Source organism: Microcaecilia unicolor, chromosome 3 (assembly GCF_901765095.1).
Source record: "Microcaecilia unicolor chromosome 3, aMicUni1.1, whole genome shotgun sequence".
Classification (NCBI taxonomy): Eukaryota; Metazoa; Chordata; class Amphibia; order Gymnophiona; family Siphonopidae; genus Microcaecilia; species Microcaecilia unicolor.
Window position 1 is genome coordinate 378,993,910 of NC_044033.1, and position 18,063 is coordinate 379,011,972.

Below are 18,063 nucleotides of genomic sequence, written 5' to 3' on the forward strand. Positions count from 1 at the left end.
TTAAGAATGGCACGCTACAGACATTAACATGCGTGCAGTTCCGGTGCTAATCACTCAGTATCCCCTGCAATACTCAGGATTAGCACTGTAGCTTCTCTGGGCTGCTTTGGGGAGACAAGCTGGGGAGGGGGGGAGAGAGGGGTTACGGAAGGGTACTAAAGATGGAATGAAGGTCTGTGCAAGAAGACAGGGAGAAGAAGTAGAGACAGGCAGTGAGGTGGGACAGATATCAATTCACAGTGTCTAAGGAGAAACTGGAATCATACAAAATGCAGTAGGGAACTAGCACATGTCTACTGCTGACCATCAGTGGCATATCAGCAATTATATTGCCAATTCAAAGGTTCTGGCAGTGACTGACTGGCCTCTTTAAATCAAAACCATTGATTGGTAACTCTACCCTGGCCCCAAGTATCCCACATTCTCAGGTGGGAGAATTAACAGATCTATGGGCCCCTCTTGACTTTGAATATAGTCATATGCCTAGTTTGTCTGTGCATAGGTCCTGCCTTCCTATAAACCCCAGGATGTGATATTTCCTGAGCCTGCAAGGTCTAACAACAGATAAATAACAGATCTAATAATGCCAACTGAGACTCAAGGACCCTAATGTGCATACTTAGAGACATTCAAACAGCTCAAAGTTTTAACAGCGCACAAACAACTAATGTGTTTTCAGCAAAAGAAAGTGCTAGAAGATGTGATCGCGATAAGACAGGCAAAGAGGGCATACTGAGGAACAATGACAAAAAACTGTAGAAGGAACTTTTAAATGCATTTGGAATGAAGAAAAGTGTTAATGGTGTAGAACCATTTCAGCTATAAAACAGAAAGCTACTATAACTACTCTGTACACAACTGGGTCAATATTCAAAGGAATTTAACCAGGCAGGAAAGGCTCCTACCCAGTTAAACTGGTTTGGGGGTCGGCTACCCTCTAATATTTAGGGTTGAACCGCAGTCCAGGGGTGGAGTCTGGGCAGAGCTGGCATAGTACTAGCAATATTAAGTGCTAGTGTTCAGATAGCTATCTGGGCAGATGGCACTGTGTTTTACATGGTCCTATCTTTGCCCAGTTAAATAGCTGGACACCAGCACTAATATTGGCCAGTGACTGGATAACTTCTGGGTGGTGGCCTAAAGAGTCCAATTGTTCCCATCCCTCACAACTCTCCCAATGAACAAAGGCCCCCTGAATCTGATCTCTCTCTCTTTCCCCCACCTCCCCAAGAGCCTTGTTGCCCCAACATGGAAACCCCCCCAACCTGAGAGGATCAAATTCATGGGGGGGGGGGGGGGGCGGAGGGAGGGAACCTGAACAGAAACCCTTATGCGAGTCCTCCAGTTTGGCATCTGCCTCCAATCTGGTCAGGCTTGAATATTCATTGCTGATCCCCACAATGGCGTAGCATTGAATATTTGGGTCTAACTTAGCTGGGGATGGTAAGCGCTTAAAAAATGCTTACCGTCGCCAGCTGAATATTGACCAGAATTTCTCAGCCAGAGATTCAGGGAGGGAGGAGTAGCTTAGTAGCTAGAACAGCAGGCTGAGAACCAGGGAAGTCGGGGTTCAAATTCCACTCTTTGTGAACTTATACAAGTCTTTTAATTCTGCATTGCCTCAGGAACAAATTTAGGGGCTCTTTCACAAAACTGCAGCAAAACTGCAGCAAAAACTCTCCTTCTCTGCGCATATCCAACAGACTGCCAAAACCTGTCGCTTCTTCTTCAACATCAGCAAAATTTGCCCTTTTCTTTCTGAGCACACCACACGAACTCTCGTCCACGCTCTCATTACCTCTCGCCTTGACTACTGCAACTTACTCCTCACCGGCCTCCCACTTAGCCAGCTATCCCCCTTCAATCCGTTCAGAACGCTGCCGCACGTCTTATATTCCGCCAGAACCGATATACTCATATCACCCCTCTCCTCAAGTCACTTCACTGGCTTCCGATCACTTACCGCATACAATTCAAGCTTCTCCTCCTTACCTACAAATGCACCCGGTCTGCGGCTCCTCACTACCTCTCTACCCTCATCTCCCCCTATGTTCCTGCCCGTAACCTCCGCTCACAGGACAAATCCCTCCTTTCAGTTCCCTTCTCCACCACTGCCAACTCCAGGCTCTGCTCATTCTGCCTTGCCTCACCCTATGCCTGGAACAATCTTCCTCAACCCCTATGCCAAGCCCCCTCCCTACCCATCTTCAAATCTCTGCTTAAAACTCACCTCTTCAATGCTGCTTTCGGCACCTAACCTTCCGAGAAATATAGTATGCCCTATCAGATCGACTCTACACTTGTCTTTTAGATTGTACACATGTCTTTAGATTGTACACCTGTCTTTTAGATTGTAAGCTCCTTGAGCAGGGACTGTCCTTCCATGTTAAAATTGTACAGCGCTGCGTAACCCTAGTAGCGCTTTAGAAATGTTAAGTAGTATGTTTGCGCTTACTGTGCATTAACAGCAAAACTTAACATGCAGTAAATGCAAAAGCTATGCGGTAATTGTTAGAGTTGTGCCCAGCAGGTCCTCTTTTGCTACAATGAAATGTTTTTCACCATATGTTAGGACCAGTGGCATAGCTATGAGGGCCTCGGCCCCCCCCATCCCTCTCTCAGGCCCCCCCCCCCCATCTAACTGATGGTCTCTTATTCTGCATGTGTGACTGAGGTGGATTCCTGTGTGGGGATCTGTAGATCTCCAGCTTATTCTAGTTTCACAACAATAGCTGTAGGGCCTGGTGTAATATTTAGAGTATTGCCCTACTACATCCTAAGACAGGGAAAGTGACTAATAGGGAAGCTAAAGCACAAGAAGAGTTGTGAGAGGAGATGGCAGGAAGAATAGAGGAAATAATTGTTACTGGTATAAATAAGGTATTTTCTGGAACGGTTGTGAGATTGAGATGTACCAGAGGGTGGAGCAGAATTCAAGGACTGGGACCAACACAATTAGAAAGATTAAATGGCTAGACCACAAAGGTAAAAAAATAGAGTTTTATTTTTAATGTAGGATGAAGTAGTGTGGTAGCTGTGTTAATCTACTCTAAAGGTTGTTAAATAAAAAAAAAGGAAAATAATGAAACCTTTTTATTGTACTAACTTAAAAACATTTTTGACTAGCTTCCACAGGCCATAACCTCCTTCCTCAAGAAAGGCCAGTATACTATATAATTAAGTTAATCCAATATAAAAGTAGCATTTTATTTTCCTTATTTTTTTTCCATTTCTTAATTTGAAATGTGATTGGAATATGTCAATTTTTGAAATTTACACCTGCTCTCTTTATATTTTGCACAGTTTAGGGGAACATGCATCACTGCTGCTCTTTATCTAGTTATATTGTGTGCAGAGTCTGGCTTCTTAGGCGTTCAATTTAATTTTTGTCTACATATTTCTGTCTTTAGTTTCTGATTACTTAGACTTGGTGAGGTTCTGTGTGTGTGAAAGAGATCAGGTATTCTTTTAGCACTGAATGTCTGTGTAGGATCAATCTGTAGTTATTAGGTTTGTTTAGTTTTCCAGTAGATGCACTGATATTTTAGTACCCACTGTAGTGTTGGCTTCAGTATCTCTGACAGCAAAGGTATTATTTTTAACGCATGGGGGGGGGGGGGGGGGAACGCATGGTGGGGGGGAGAATACACTGCCCCCTCAGTCTACCTCTGAGCCCCCCCCCCCAAATATCCATGTAATATCCATGTCATAACAAAACTCTGTAAGCCACATTGAGCCTGCAAATAGGTGGGATAATGTGGGATACAAATGCAATAAAATAAATAAATAAAATTAGTGGGCTGCCCCTGGTTAGGACTGTTTGCAATTAGAAGAGAAGCAGCTGCCTTCTCATGAGGAGAAGTTAAGTGCGTGTGCGCTAACTTTACAAGTGACAGTACATAAGTACATAAGCATCGCCATGCTGGGACAGACCAAGGGTCCATCGAGCCCAGCACCCTGTCACCGACAGCGGCCAAAAGAACAAGCAATTTGTCCCGCCCATCCTAGAAATACTGTATTTCCTCGTCCATTCAATAACATTCTATGGCTTTTTCCTCCAGGAAGCCGTCTAACCCGTTTTTGAAGTCCGCTAAGTTAACCGCCTTAACCACCTTTTCCGGCAGCGAATTCCAGAGTTTAACTACGCGTTGAGTGAAGAAAAATTTCCTCTGATTCATTCTAAATGTACTACACTGCAGCTTCATTGCATGCCCCCTTGTCCTAATATTTTTGGAAAGCATAAACAGACGCTCCACATTGACCCTTTCCATTCCACTCATTATCTTATAGACCTCTATCATATCTCCCCTCAGCCGCCTTTTCTCCAAGCTGAAGAGCCCCAGCCTCTTCCGCCTACCCTGATAGGGAAGGCATCCCATCCCCTGTATCATCTTTGTCGCCCTTCTCTGCACCTTTTCCAATTCCACTATCTCTTTTTTGAGGTGCGGCGAGCAGAATTGAACACAATACTCGAGGTGTGTACCATGTACTAACAGCAGTGTGCAGCCTATGCCCTTTATCCACTCACAACCTGCCCTGTTCCTGCCCCCTTAACACAGAATGCAGTTAATGCGCACATCAGCGCACACTCTTACACCACTGCGGTAACAGTTACTGAGCTCTTGCTGTAACAATGCATACTAATTCATGCATTAACTGTTTAAGGGATAGGGGAACCCCTATTCTACCTGAATATCTCAAGGAGCTACTACTGAAAAGGTGTGAGCTAAATCCAAAAGAAGATAAACCGCAACTGAGAGAGGGCTGGGGTTAGTATATAATCATGGTAGGGTATCTTATACTTTGTTTAATCACAGAAAACATAGCAAGATTAGAAGTGAAATGTAAATTGTGTTTTCCGGCAGCCCGGGGACATTTTCTAAGATGGAAATGGAGTCTGCTGTTGTGCTGCTGCTGCTGGTGCAGAGCAGAGGAAGACATAGAACAATTTCTGCTGCTTTCAAATACCACAAACTGTACCCTTTCATCTTTTTTAAGTTCATCTTTAAAAGCATGCACAATTTCCTGATGGCACTTTTCACACGTAGATTTACTCCCCATCCCAAATTACTATAACAAACTCATTTCTAGCATTACACTGTCACATGCACACACATGAACAAACACATAGAAACACACATTTATATGCACTCCTCCCTCGACACACACACACACACACTAAGGAGAAGCTTATTTTGTAAAGCATGTATATCCTGCATGATCCATATTGACCTTGGCAGGTGACAGTAAACATCTATAATTAAAACAAGACATAAAACATATACACAGCTAAAAGAAAATATAACTGAAATTCAACCACCACAATTAGATGCCTGAGCAAAGAAAAATGTCTTTCCTTTGGAAAGCAAGAAGATATGTCACATCTCTTACATCAGGCAGCAAGGAATTCCAAATGATAGGAGCTACCACTGAAAAAAAACTCTTTCACGAACCTTGGTTTTTACATAGGTTCTTTACATTGATCGTACCACATAAGAATGACATAAACCAGACTATATGGGTATAACAGAAACATGTGGCTACAACAACAAAGCCGCTGGAAGGGGCTAAAGACCCACTGATGGTTTTGTGCATCATCAACAGCCCATATTGTATTTGATAACCAACTGGAAACCAATGAAGTTGTGTAAGGCCAGCAGTAATATGATCAAAATGCAATATCCCCAGGAGTTCTCTACCAACTGTAAGGACTTAACAGCAGATTTAAGAAGGCCAACTAAAACTGAGTTAGCAGAATCAAGTCAAGGAAACAACAAATGCAAGAAATACCATGTGAAAATCATCAACAAAGGGTAAAGGGGTAAAAGGGTCATGGATTTGATATATTGCCTTTCTGTGGTACAACCAAAGCGGTTTACATTATATGCAGGTACTTTCTCTGTCCCTAATAGGCTCACAGTGTAAGTTTTTGTATCTAAGTTGCTGACAACATTTCACTTGCTATCAACCTTAAGATGTCTTCCTCTCCTTCTCTGAGATACTGTGATATAAAATACACATACTTGATAATTTGTTACATTTGTATCCCACCTATTTGCAGGCTCAATGTGGCTTACATAGTACCGTAAAGCGTTCGCCAAGACCGGTATGAACAAATACAATGTGATGTTGAGGTAGAATAAGGTTCATGTGTTACAGGCACATTTGGGAATTATAGAGAGGAGGAGTTATGATATGACCAATTACAATCTTTGGTTTGCTTGTGTAGCAGGGTTCAGGCATTTAAGTTGGGTCCGTAGGGTATGCCTTATTGAATAGGTTGGTTTTTAGTGATTTCCGGAAGTTTAAGTGGTCATATGTAGTTTTCACGGCTTTTGGTAGTGCGTTCCATAGTTGTGTGCTTATGTAGGAAAAGCTGGTTGCATAGGTTGATTTGTATTTGAGTCCTTTGCAGTTGGGGTAGTGGAGGTTTAAGTATGTTCTTGTTGATCCGATTGTGTTTCTTATCTGCCCTTGTCACTTTTGTGAGCCAAACTGTAGTAATCTGCCTGACACTGGCAAGTAAGGTCTCAAGTGGCATAATATTTAATTTGAAATAATGTTTCTGAACAGAAGAATTAATATAACACAGCATAGTTAAATATGAATCCATAATAGCATCTAAATATTTTACCTCCACACTCAAGTGAAAGCACCACATTATTTAGTAGCATAGAAGTTTTGAATAATGTAGCTTCCTGCAGTACTACTAATGCCTTGTTTTTGTGTGCCAAATTTTTCAGCCTAAGGAAAAATACTTTCACATATCTACACATTCTTAAAAAATATATATATATAGAAAAACGGACAACAGACAAACTGAAGGGAAACAGAAAAAGACAAAAATGTAGAAAGAAAAAGGGGGGAGGGGATAAAGTTGTAATGCAAATATAAGAGGGGACAGGCATACTGAAGATGCCAAGACAGAGTTTTCAACACTGGAGAGGACAAGGGAAATAGAAGACCACTGACAAAGAGACCAGGCACAGTAAGGGGGAGGGAGAGGAAAACCACAATAATCAATTTACTTTCACAAGCTGCAGGGTTCATGTGCAAGTGATCTGCACTGGACTAAAGCCAAAGAGAGAATACACTTTATTGTACAGCCCTCTTTGTTTCATGATGATTCAGTTTTGGTGAACACTTTCTCATGAACAAAGAAGAAATCCACCAACATAAGCACCAGACCTTGCCTGTACCTTGTAAGTAAACTCTGGAGCTACAGTTAGCAGTAACAGCAGTTACCAGAATCTGCATTAGTTTTGCTGTATTCTACTTTCATAACAGATCTGTTTCTGTTAAGTCATATTTTTAACACAACAAAAATGTGTGTGTACTTTTCATTCCATATAACCCAGCTAGTTTTTAAACACAAAGCGCCAAGGCATGTTGTATCTGAAGTCCAGTCTCTTGTGCATGTAAAAATGTGCATGTTATCATTACACAGTGTGGGTTGCTGGCATGTAGTATGTGCATTAGTGACAAGTCTACTATGCATGCACACTTTTTAACTTATGTCCAAACATATCGATCAATATTCAGCTGGCAGTCGTAAGCGTTTTTATTAATGTTTACCACTGCTGGAAGAATTAGACCCAAATGGTCAGTACCCGGTCATATGAATTAAATATCCAGGCTTGACTGGATAGGAAACAGCTGCCAGGACTGGGGTTACAGCAGCTAGTGGCAAATATTTCTAGTGATTACAGCTTAGTATTGGTATAACCACATTGTAAAACTTATTGCACTGGAACTGCAGTACATTTTGTTTGTTTGGGGGGGTGGGGGTTAAACTCTATGGCTGAAATTCAAAACAATTAAAGCGGGCAGGAGAGGCTCTGGCCCATTTAAATCACGTGTCTGTAGCTAACCACTGATGTTCAATGGCACTTAACCATTAAGTGCCAATGAATATATGTGGTTAGTGTCTGTGCCAAAACTGGCTAACTTGTGAGTGTTCCGGGGGTGGAGATGGCACTTATGTGATTAAGTACTGATATTCAGCTCTTGACCACATTTTTATTTATTAGGATTTATTTACCGCCTTTTTGAAGGAATTCACTCAAGGCGGTGTACAGTAAGAATAGATCAAACACATGAGCAATAGGCAATTAGAGCAGTAAAAATATTCGAACAATACAAAGTATGGCATGGTGTACTACTTGCAATATGTACTAGAACATTATAATTGGTAGTGAGGGGTAAGGCAAAGTTGTAACATATAGATGAGTAAGAAAGTAGGAAGAATTAGAAAGTAAGGTGATTGATTTGAAGAAAGTTGCACGTGAAGTCAGAGAGATGGTTAAATATTATCTCAGCTAGGGTAGGAGTGGATAAACATGTCCCGCTGCAGTATGTGCAGCCTGAGTCAATCCTTGTGTGTGTGAGTGAGACTAACAAGTTAGTTACTTCTTCTTTTAAAGGCTTGGTTGAAGAGCCAAGCTTTCACCTGCTTCCTGAAGTAGAGGTAGTCTTGTGTTAACCACATAATTTGGGCTGCATATATAGCAGGCCTAACTTTAAGCAGTTCAGCTTATGTAGTCAAGGGCTGAATACTGCACCTAATTGCATAAGCTTTAGTGGCAAACCTAAAACTGGATATTCAATGCCAGTGGCGTAGCAAGGGGGGCTGCCACCCGGGGCGGGGCGGTTCGCCGTTGCACCCCCCCGGGTGCAGCACGATGACACCCCCCCTCGGTGCATCGACACCCCCCTTCCCGACCCAGTGCCTACCCTCCTCCGTGCAACCAGCTCCCTACCTTTAAAAAAATATTGGAATCCGAGGTGAGGCGCAGCGCCTCGCGCCTGCACGTAAAAGAAATGTGGACCGTCTCATCGGACCTTCTCTCGCTCTGTCTGTCCTGCCCTTGCGAAAATAGGAAGTTGCGTCAGCGGAGGGTGGGACAGATAGAGCGAGGGAAGGCCCAATGAGATGGTCCACATTTCTTTTACTTGCAGGCGCGAGGCGCTGCGCCTCGCCTCGGATTCCGATTTTTTTTTAATGGTAGGGAGCTGGTTGGACGGAGGAGGGTAAGCACTGGGTCGGGAGGGGGTGTCATCATGCTGCACCCTGGGGGGGGGGAGCTGGCAGGGAGCACCCCCCCTGAGCTGACACCCGGGGCGGACCACCCGTCCTGCCCCTCCCCCCCCCCCTTTGCTATGCCACTGTTCAATGCTGGTGCAAGTTTCCAGCTAAAATATCCTATCTGTATAATAATTGTACTTCCTGTGTACGGGTCTGTTCTCCTTCCTTCTCTTGGCCCTAAAGATATTCAGGCATTAGCATGCCTTCCATATTAATTCACTGGCATGCTAGTCAGCAAAAAGGGCACCGGAACCATGCAAAGGTTATGAATAAATCCTAACTACTGTCATTTTAACATTTCCTAAGGCCATAGGACTTTTGGAAACATTGCTGCTTGTTTTGGAGATTGGTATGCTCTGTATTTCCACTGTATGCATATTAAGAATGAAGGTCCATCAAGCCCAGTATCCTGTTTCCAACAGTGGCCAATCCAGGTCACAAGTACCTGGCAAGATCCCAGAACAGTAAAATAGATTTTATGCTGCTTATCCTAGAAATAAGCAGTGGATTTTCCCAAGTCCATCCTAATAATGGCTTATGGACTTTTCTTTTAGGAAATTATCCAAACCTTTTTTAAACCCTGCTAAGCTAACTGTTTTTTAACCACATTTCCTGGCAACCAATTCCAGAGTTTAATTACTCGTTGAATGAAAACTTTTCTCCAATTTGTTTTAAATTTACTACTTAGTAGCTTCATTATGTTTCCCCTAGTCTTAGTAGTTTTTTTTAAAGAGCAAACAAGTGATTCACGAGTACCCACCAGCCCAGCTGAAGGCAAGACCAATACGTAGGAAGGTGTGGGAACCAGTGGTATAGAACCTATAGTATTGTTTCTGTGGAGTAATTTTCACACACACAAAACAAAAGGGCCCTTTTACTAAAGGGTGTCAAGCCCTAATACAAACTTAGCGCAGGAAAAACAGGCTTCTGCAAAACATATTAAAGTGCTTTGTGGTATTGTGACTGTCTGTGTGCATTAACTCACACGTTAGGTATTTTTCAGAAATATTTCTTGGAAGAGGCATGACATGGGTGGAGAATGGGCATTCATATTAGCGTGTGCTAACTGGCTAATGTGGCATTAATGTGGGAGCACTTGACTTAATGCCTCCTAAGTAGGAAGTAGAAGGGCTCTTGCGTTAACCTTTTACAGGTACTGGGCACTAATGCAAACATTATCACATGACGAAATTCAAAGAATGGAAAATGCCCTAAAAAAGTGCCACAGTAAATCTGGGCTTAGCACTTACTAAAATCCTGCATTAAACTCAGATTTTTGCACACTTTAGTAAAAGGCCACAAAGTTTGGTGTTTAAAAGTATGATATCCAATTCTGTGTTTTTATAGAATTGTTATGGAATGATCTTGATTGTGGAATTTAATGATCAGTGTGTGTGTGTGTGGGGTGGGGGGGGGGGAGTCTGATCAGTGTGTGTGGGGGGGGGAGTCTGACAGGCTAAAACTTAATTTTTTAGGGGGGGGGGTGAGGCAAGGGTTCTCCTAGAGCACAATATTCTTGCACTAGCCCTAGTTGAATGGGGTCTTCTAGTCCTGTATTTCCCGTACATTAGACCTCCTCCTCACTGCACAGTACATGAATCCTGAAAGGGACTGCAACACCTAGCTTGGCTCTTCCAGAGGCACAATTCCATCAAGAAACCTGTCTCATCAGCTTTTCACAGCACTGGGGTTTAAGTTAGTTTTGTCTGAAATGCTTTCACCCCCCACCCTTGGAGTGCAGACGCATTCCTTCAGCTCTAAAAGTCTCCCCAGTACTGCTATAAAATGAGAACAGGACAGGCTCTCCCTTCCCTTATCATGCTGACACAACCAGCCTCCCTCCCCTCCAATTTAAACAAACAGTAGCCAGCCTTTTCAAAGGCTCTGAAAGGGGACAAAGGCTGCACCTACCTGCCCAGTGTTTACTTAGAGAGATACTAGGGAAAGAGAAATGGGACTTGATATACAGCCTTTCTGAGGTTTTTTGCAACTACATTCAAAGCGGTTTACATATATTCAGGTACTTATTTTGTACCAGGGGCAATGGAGGGTTAAGTGACTTGCCCACAGTCACAAGGAGCTGCAGTGGGAACTGAACTCAGTTTCCCCAGGATCAAAGTCCACTGCACTAACCACTAGGCTACTCCTCTACTAGGGATAGAAGGGGCAGATGAACAAAGAACCCTCATGCGGAGGCCAGAAAAAGAATGCTTCTGCACTGCTGAAATGTGGCATGTAGCCCAGCAGGCACACATGCAGTATGAAATAACTCACCCTCAGGTAACACAGGAATGGGGAACCCTCCCAGCTTTCTGAGTTCCAGTCAGTACTGAACACCATATTACACAAGCTCCTTCTTTGCGTCTAGGGTTGGGCAATTTATATTATGTTTGGTATACCCCATCATTTTGAAATGTTAGTGACTACGCTTTCATTTGAAGTTGAAGTTAAGATGTGGTAAGTGCAAAAACTTACAGCACTCTAGTAAATATGCCTCTTAATTTGTAATCTGCTTTTTATGCGCTAAAAGAATGAAACAACAGACTATAAATATTTAATCTACTCAGATTTACTACCAGGTGGGATTGTTTAAATTGTAGTCAGACTAGATTAATGCAATTTGACAAAGTCAGGCACAAACAGCCAAGACCATGATAATATTCAAAGGATTTACACCCAGATTTTACCAAAGTAATTCATTATGATAACCAGATTGTGATACAACAAATCCCACCCAATAGCTGCCTGACACCCACATTAATGCTAGGAGTTTGGTTTGATATCCAAGACTGTGATGTTTTGGATGTCTTCTGCTGTTTTTCACAGACTACAGCTATGTTAGGACTTATGATGACTGTACCAGGAGTGGGATCATCAAAGCTATAAACAACGCACAAGACGCAAACGCTTTTCAGAGGGAAGAATGCTCTAGAACAAGAAATGCCAAGGAGGCAGACTCAGGAACAACATCACAGAATATTTCTTCAGGGACAGGTTGGTGGGCTCATGAAATGGTCTCCCAAAAAGGTAATCACGTTCAAAAGAGCTTGGGATAAACAAAGAGGTTCCTAAAGATAAAGTAGTAAAGAGAGAGCCTGAAATCAACTGAGGTCTAAGGTTATGCACAAAGAGTGAAGTTGGGCAGCTTGGTTAAGGCTTATGGTCCTTATCTACATCATTTTCAGCACTTCTTTCCTACGATTGGATGTTGTCATTTCCTGAAAGCACCACCATCTGCCACTGTTTAACTCTCAAACTATGCTTGTCAGTGCTCATAAAAATAAGACAAGTTATTTTTCAGTTATCTCCCTCACAGTTAACCACAGTTACACACACTGCTCAGAATACCAGGGCAGATGGAACATGCTCACATTTAGGAAGTTAAAAGGATTCATTGCACTCTTCCCTCCTGAATTTGGGGGAAAATATTACAGGAAAATAGTTTTTGCCCAACTTTGAGATGGTTTCCCTAATTTACAAGGTTGCATCCATGGGGGATTGAGGTAAGCTGCCATGGGCACGCCCCTCTGTGGAACCTAAAATGAGGAACCAATTTATAGAATTGCCACCTAAATTGTGTCCCAGCATTCATAACAAAGACAACATGTGTGAAGAAAAGTAATCATTTTGACATGAATGGCACGAAAAATCACCTGTTATTCTGTCATTTAGGGGTCCTTCTACAAAGGCATGCTAGCATTTATCTATGGATATGCACAAAGGGCCCTTTTACTAAAATGCAGTAGGGCTACTGCGCAGATAGCTCATACCAAATTGACCCGGTGGTAGTTCTAAAGTTAGCGTGCGCGCAGTTTCCCGCAGTAGAAAATAATTTCCTATTTTCTACCACAGTGGCGTTTTCAACGGTAACCAGCAGCATGGCCACATTGCCGCCCGCTGCCTGATTACCACACAAGTAGCGCCAGTGGCGTAGCTACTATGGGGCCACGGGAGCCTGGGCCCCCGTAGATTTGGCCCTGGACCCCCCTGCCGACGACCCTCTCAACCCCCCCTCCCGCCGACAACCCAACGTTAACCCGCCATCGCCGTCTGCTACCTTTGCTGGCGGGGGACCCCAACCCCCGGCAGCCGATGTCTTTTTCCTTCGTTCGGTTTCCAAGTCTGACTTCCTGCACGTACAACGTGCAGGATGTCAGACTCGGAAACCAAACGAAGGAAGAAGACTTTGGCTGGTGGGGGTTGGGGTCCCCCGCTAGCAAAAGTAGGCAACGGCGGGGGTAGGCAGGTGGGGGTCGAGAGAGTCGTCGGCAGGGGGAGGTCAAAGTTGTTCATGGTGATGCTGGCAGCGGCGTGGGGTGTCGGCAATGGCAGGCGGGCAGGGGGTGTCAGCAATGGCAGCGGGGGTGGGTCAGCAGCGCCGGCGGGGGGGGGGGCTAAAATGTGCCCCCTCACCTCAGGCTCTGGACCCTCCTCCCGCCGAAGTCTGGCTACGCCCCTGAGTAGCACGAGAGCCCTTACCACCTTCTAAATAAGTGGTGGTAAGGGCTCAGACAGTAAATAGCCGCACACTAATTTTAAAAGGCCTTTTTCCCGCCATGGTAAAAAAAATAGCCTAGTGCGCACCAATTTCATGTGCCTAGACCACTTTTAACTTCAGCTTAGTATAAGGGCCCCTAAGAGTGAAATTGGGCAGCTTGGATGAGGTTTAAGATCCTTATCATTTCTGTGCTTTTTCCCTACTATTTGACAACTCAGCTGATTTCAGGCTTTCCCTTCAATTCTTTGTGTTTAGGACCTTCAGAAAACCAATTGAACAATTTGAGCAGATATTTCAGAATGGAACTGAGAGGGCCTATCTTCCACTACAGCACATGGGCAGCAGGTTTTTTGTTTTCCAATCTTACAGCCAGATCAAAAGTTGCATATGAAAATTAATTTGATTCTACATGACAGACTCATTAATTTGGCAACTCATTTGCCCAATAAAAACCTTCATTGAGTTAGAGAGTGGAAAAGGTCACTCTGTTCCATAACTGATTAAAGAAAAAATATGGGGGCAATTTTATAAGCATGTAAAAACAGCATGTTATAGGCTCATGTGGGCACTTACAAAATTACCTGGAGTAATATGTGCATGAAAATAAGTGCTCAGAAAACACAGCACCTGCTTTGTTGATGTATGCATGGGTATTCACAAGGGGCAGAGAACAGGTATCGCAAGAGCGGGATTGACACTTATGCATATATGCTGTGTCTGGAAAAAATTAGACTCCGAACATTTTTCCAAATAACCCAAAAACAAATGAACTATTATAAAAAAAATGTATTATTGTTATTAACAGGTGTTACTGTAACATGCTGTAAAAACTGCATGATCCCTGTTTTCAAAATGACATTATTCAGGAAGTGACCATTAAGATCCGTTTTAGCAAAATGGTGCTTAGCGAAGAAGATAAAGTTGTGATTAAATTTTTGCGACAAAATAAGGCATACGATGCAAAGCATTTGCTAGGGGAGTTTCCTAATAAAGGTATTTTGAAAAGTCATATTAAATGTTTAAACAATCGCAAAGTATTTTACAATTATGTAAGGGATCCTGCTTTTTCTGGACTCTGTGTGGCCAATATTCAGCACGAGTTAACCAGCTGGGAACGGACAGTGACTGGTTAACTTGCATCTCTGCAGACAATCGGCTATTTTCAGCAGAATTGCACCAGCTTTTGCCACTGAAAATGCCTGGTTAGTGCCGAAAATAAAGCCGGCCATGTTGGGGGTGTTCCGGAGGCGTGACCAGTTAAATCCCAACATTCTGAACTTAACCAGCCAGACTTAGCAGTCAAATAAGGTTGCATAAAAAGCAGGCCCAACTTTGCCCGCTAAGCCATGACCAGTTAAGTCTGAATATCGAATTAATCAGTTGTGCACTAGCCAGCGTTGAAAAACCCAGATATTCCATGCTGGTTGCTGTAAACAGCCTGCCATTGAATATCCAGATTCAATGCCAGCAGCGGGCACTCAAAGCACTGTCCACCACTGCCTGAATATCGGGCAGCATGTATTTTTTTATATATGCACTGGTTCTTGTTGAGTGGAGGAGTGGCCTAGTGGTTAGGGTGGTGGACTTTGGTCCTGAGGAACTGAGTTCGATTCCCACTTCAGGCACAGGCAGTCTCTTGTGACTCTGGGCAAGTCATTTAATCCTCCATTGCCCCATCATGTAAGCTGCATTGAGCCTGCCATGAGTGGGAAAGTGCAGGGTACAAATGTAACAAAATAAAATATACCCTCAGGAGCAGGTATTCAAAACAATTTAAATGGCCACTAGGCTATTTTGTAACAACACATAGGAACGTATGTTGCCCTTATACAATAGCTGCAATATATAAGAATGTTCTAAGTGGCTTTCCTACCTAGATCCTCTGCTAAACAATGACACTCAGAACAATCTCTGATGCTATGTAGTTTAATATATCTTATGCCAAAAAAGCAAAGAGGGCTGGAAATAAATAAAATACCACAGTTCTAACAGCAGATCCTAAACAGAAATAGATTATTCAATGGCAAGTCCATTATAAATAATAGCAAACAAATAAAACAGAGAGTGGTGTTGGGCTTGGAGAGGGAGGCGTGCTGTGGAATGGTGGGAAGGGAGGGGAGAAAGCGCAAATTAAAAAAAAAAAATGTCCCGGCCCCGCCGGTTCAGAACGGTATAGGCGCCAATTTTTTAAAAATCTGTTTGCGAGAGCGACCGCTCCCCCTGCACCCCCCCCCCTAGCTACGCCAGACATCACTTACTCTGTTAAGAGTGCTAATAGAGTACAACCTGAGCTAAGAACACTGCACAGGACCCACCCAATTTCAGAAAGCAATGTTTACTTTCACAATAAAATGTGAATTCAGTCATTTTCATATGGCTTGTATTTTCTGAGAAAGAAATTATTTTGTGCTCAGTATGCTTATCTGGTCTTTGTACTATACGCGCTGCGACCTCTACCCTACATGAGTCTGTTTTTGGATCACTTCCCAAAAAAAAGTGGCCCCCCTCCCTTCTTTCAAGAGAGGAGAGCCTTGGGCAATCATGAGCTTATGTCTGTATTTAAAAAAATTCTGATGAGCTAAAAAGAAAAAAAAAAAACATTGCTGAGCTGAAAGAGGAAGAAGGGACATTGAGAGACTGAGGAAAGGACAAGCTGCAGAAGAGTGAAACCCAGAAGAAGCTAGCAGAATGAAAAGAGAAGAGGAGGGAGGGAACTGAGAAAGAACTAAGGAGATTGGACAAAGGGAGGGGGAGGGGAGGAACAGAGGAGAGAAGAGAGACAGAGGAAAGTAAAAATAGGCAGGAGGAGAGCCAGAGAGATCTCATTTCTCTAGACTGCTTTCTAATGTATTGGCAGAGTTGGCAGCTGCCCAGCTTTTTTTTTTTAAATCTTTTTTATCTTACAGCACTGCAAAGGCAAACTGAGTAACACTGCTGAAAGGAGAGGGAGGGACGTGCAGGAAGATGAGAAAACCACCCGTTTAACAGCACAGACCCTTTTTCGTTTTCCGGAGTGGATTGAGGCAAAGATTGAGGGGCCAGGGACAGGCTGAGAATGGTGGGGTGCAAGCTGCAGCCTGCAGTCCTCCCTGAAGGGCTCATTAGGCTCTGTTAGTGCAGCAGCATGCTTTTTTTCTAGGACAGCTCTGAGAACAGAAAGATGATGCCACAGGCAGGGAAGCAACTCCTCAACACCCTCACCCAGACTGCCTGCCAGCCAAATAATTCAGCCTGAGAAAGGGTTTTATTTATGCTCAACTCTGTCATTTGGGAGAAGTGGCATTTTCAGTTTTAATTAATCTGTGCCCCTTCACTTCTCACCCCCAGCTCCCTCATTAACCCCCTGACCTCCTTCTCTCCTCCAGGACTACTCCCACCAGCCACACTTCAGCTATTTGTAGGCTGATGTACAAAATGCTGAAGGCTCGTCACAGAATTCAGCATGGGTTCTGAGCATAATTTTCTGCACTGTTACTGCTGACCAATACAGAAATAAGTTTAACACACAAGAAGACAGCGTGCAACGACTACCTATTGTACCTGAATGTACACCGCTTCAATAGCTTAAGTAATTTAGAGGCCCTTTTACTAAAGGACGTTAGAATCTGGGCTTAGTGTGTCTTAACATGAGGCTTTCCCCACACGCTAAGCCCAGATTCAACATGGCACTTTTAAAAAAACATTCTCCCCCCCCCCCCTTTTTTTGCCATTAACGTGCATACCTGCAAAGATTTAACATAGCAGCTCTTTCCCACCTCCTATTTAGGAGGTGGTAAGTGCTCCTGGGTTAAGTCTGTGATATCCAGTTAGCGCGCACTAATCAGGGCACGCTAGCTGAATAACACGACGGGAGGCTAAACTGAAGGCAAATTATATGTGCAATAAGGTATGAGAATATTGATTCTGCTACTAACGCATGCACGATGTACAGTGGTGGAAATAAGTATTTGATCCCTTGCTGATTTTGTAAGTTTGCCCACTGACAAAGACATGAGCAGCCCATAATTGAAGGGTAGGTTATTGGTAACAGTGAGAGATAGCACATCACAAATTAAATCCGGAAAATCACATTGTGGAAAGTATATGAATTTATTTGCATTCTGCAGAGGGAAATAAGTATTTGATCCCCCACCAACCAGTAAGAGATCTGGCCCCTACAGACCAGGTAGATGCTCCAAATCAACTCGTTACCTGCATGACAGACAGCTGTCGGCAATGGTCACCTGTATGAAAGACACCTGTCCACAGACTCAGTGAATCAGTCAGACTCTAACCTCTACAAAATGGCCAAGAGCAAGGAGCTGTCTAAGGATGTCAGGGACAAGATCATACACCTGCACAAGGCTGGAATGGGCTACAAAACCATCAGTAAGACGCTGGGCGAGAAGGAGACAACTGTTGGTGCCATAGTAAGAAAATGGAAGAAGTACAAAATGACTGTCAATCGACAAAGATCTGGGGCTCCACGCAAAATCTCACC

At 43.4% G+C, this 18,063-nt stretch overlaps 1 protein-coding gene across 1 annotated transcript in view; it reads right to left on the reverse strand.

Annotated features, from left to right (window-relative positions):
* The window catches only part of DNMT3A (DNA methyltransferase 3 alpha), an 806,037-nt gene that overhangs the window by 617,431 nt on the left and 170,543 nt on the right, over positions 1 to 18,063 (reverse strand). The gene's annotated exons all lie outside the window — the stretch shown is intronic.